The sequence below is a fragment of the Vespula pensylvanica genome, chromosome 13 (assembly GCF_014466175.1).
Source record: "Vespula pensylvanica isolate Volc-1 chromosome 13, ASM1446617v1, whole genome shotgun sequence".
In the NCBI taxonomy this organism is placed as follows: Eukaryota; Metazoa; Arthropoda; class Insecta; order Hymenoptera; family Vespidae; genus Vespula; species Vespula pensylvanica.
Window position 1 is genome coordinate 2,932,967 of NC_057697.1, and position 2,500 is coordinate 2,935,466.

The following is a 2,500-nucleotide window of genomic DNA, read 5'->3' on the forward strand; positions in this document are numbered from 1 at the left end:
TCTCATTTATTAAAGATATCACGAGAGCTATAATTCACGGCCAAATTTCTATATTGCACCGGACAATATTTCTTTTAATCTTCGAGCCTACGGTATTTTTAATGTTTTAATCTTCGAAAAGGTAGCGTCTGAAATCATGGCAACATGAATTTCTCTTTTAATTTATTTTCATTCATTTACATATGTACATATATATATATATATATATACACATGTATGTACACGCACGTACATGTGTGTGTATTTGTACGTATAAATTATGTTTAATATATCCAAGATTACTTTCATATTGTAGGTAATGTCGAAACAATCGGGAGACTTTAGGATTAAGAAGATTTATCGATCGATAGGGCAGACAAGAGACGTTCGGGAGGATTCTCGATAGACATGCTACTAAGCTATACTATTGGAGAACAACAGTGACTATCGAGTAAAGAGAGAACTGCCTTTTAGGGCAGTTAAGCGCACGACGACGCCTCACCTCGTCCTCGTCTCGTCTCGTATCTTCTCCTCTCTTCTCTTCTCTTCTCTTCTCTTCTCTTCTCTTCTCTTCTCTTCTCTTCTCTTCTCTTCTCTTCTCTTCTCTTCTTTTCTCTTCTCTTCTCTTCTCTTCTCAACTAGCCAGCTTCGCTTGGTGGATCGGTTCGGATCGCTCATCGCACTCTTCCCCTTCTCGTCGTCCCGTCTCTCCTGCCGACTCCGATCCTTCTCAGAACGCGCGCAGGAGACTACATCGGGTTTTTAGCGCGATCTTGAAAACGGAAAATGTCTCTTTTTTCGTCGTGCACGACGCGACGCGAGCCTCACGGCTCGGGAGATCTTCAGGCGTTTCATCCTCCGAGTCGTGCTCGACAGGGCATTTGCTTTTCTCAAGAGCAAACTTCGATGGTACCTCGAAAGTAAATAAAAAAAAAAGAGAGAAAAAAAAGTCGTATCTTCCCCCATCGACCTGCACAAAGGTTAAGAACGACGAACTTGACTTGTTACGGAGGATATATATATATATATACGTGTGTGTCTGTGTATGTGTAGATGGGGAAAAGAAGAAGAAGAAAAAAAAAGAGGAATGAGAAAAAAAGAGAGAAAAAATATTTTCACAAATTGAAACAATTTGTTCCGAAGATTATAAGAGATTATCCAGAGATATTTGTCTTGTCAAGTAAGCGATGAGAGTGTATTCCATTCGGGGAAGTATACGACGTGGAAACAGAAAAGCTGATTGGGAAAAAACTGCAGTCATGTGGCTAAGGAAAGGATGTGGGAGAAAGAAGAGAAGAAGAAGAAGAAGAGAAAGAAGAAGAGAAAGAAGAAGAAGAAGAAGAAGAGCGAAGGTGGAAGTGGAGGTGGAGAATGAAATGGTGCGATAGCGGTAGAGACAAGAGAAAAGGAGAGAGGGATCAAGAAAGAGAGAGAAAGAGAAAGAAAGAAAGAGAGAGAGAGAAGTAAGTATAGTCGAAGGGAGGGAGGTGGAAAATGCGCCCGGCTACGAAAGGGGCCTGACAGAGGCCAACGATCGAGAATGACCAACCAACGGCGATGTTCTCGATGATGATCCTGATATACTAATTTTTCGAATGTCCTTCTTGCAGGGAGAGAGACAAGATCGAACGCTCGCCGGCTCGCAGGACAAAGTTTTTCATAGGGTGGGAGAGAACGAGCAAACCTCAGGCTCGTCTCGACGCTTACGTACCATTCAGAAAAGAAGCATCATAGATCCTTCGAAAGATATTCGTCCCGTCTGAAACATCCCAGACGAGCGAAAGAGAAAAGGAAAGGAAGCGAACGATGAAGACAAAATAACGGAGAGAAAAAAGATCGAAAGGGAAACGATTGCCAGGCAAATCGACAATTATTTTTTATTAAGTAGACTTAGTTCGAATTAAAAGAAAATTCGCGTGGGATGTTTAATATCCGACTTGTCAATGTTTTAGAAGAAATTTTGCCCGAGTAAGGTCCGAGTATTCCCACGACAAAAAAAAAAAGGAGAAGAAATAAAAGACGAAAAGAAAAGAAAGAAAGAAAGAAATCTGGAACGAACGGAAAAATAGAACGAAGATGAAGAAGAAGAGGAAGAAGAAACTGAAAGAGAAAGAGAAAGAAAGAAAGGCAAAGAAGAAAAAAGAGGGTACTGATGATCGAAAAAAGAAAAAAGGAGGAAAAGGAAAAAAAGAGAGAGAGAGAGAGAGAGAGAGAGAAAAATGAAAAATGAGTCAAAGTCGGTGGCGTAGGTCCTTTCGGTCAAAGCGAAAAAGCTTAATTAAAGGGCCAGGACTTGGTAGGAGACGGCGAATTGCAACGGGACGTCCGGCACGATGCAACGGGTAAGGTGGGCCAAGGGGAGAAGGAGGTAGCCGGTAGACGCATTCCAGGAGGAGACCGCGAGCGGACTTTGAATCACGACGAAAAGTCTGGGCCGATTACTCGGGGCGTTCGATTTCCAAGGGATTCGGAGAATCCTGTCGAAGAAGCTCGGCCGGCCAGTGGCGGCGGTGGCGGTGGC

General features: G+C 42.7%; 1 protein-coding gene across 2 annotated transcripts in view; it reads left to right on the top strand.

The window, feature by feature from the left end:
* LOC122633820 overlaps window positions 1-2,500 on the top strand; it is a 25,649-nt gene that overhangs the window by 2,032 nt on the left and 21,117 nt on the right. The window contains exon 1 of one of the 2 annotated variants that reach the window (XM_043822213.1): window positions 2,170-2,500. This exon is cut by the window's right edge and continues 586 nt beyond it. The exons of the other annotated variant lie outside the window; for it this stretch is intronic. The gene's annotated coding sequence lies outside the window, so the exon portion shown is untranslated. Of the gene's footprint in view, window positions 1-2,169 lie in introns of those variants that run through there. 2 annotated transcript variants of the gene reach the window in all.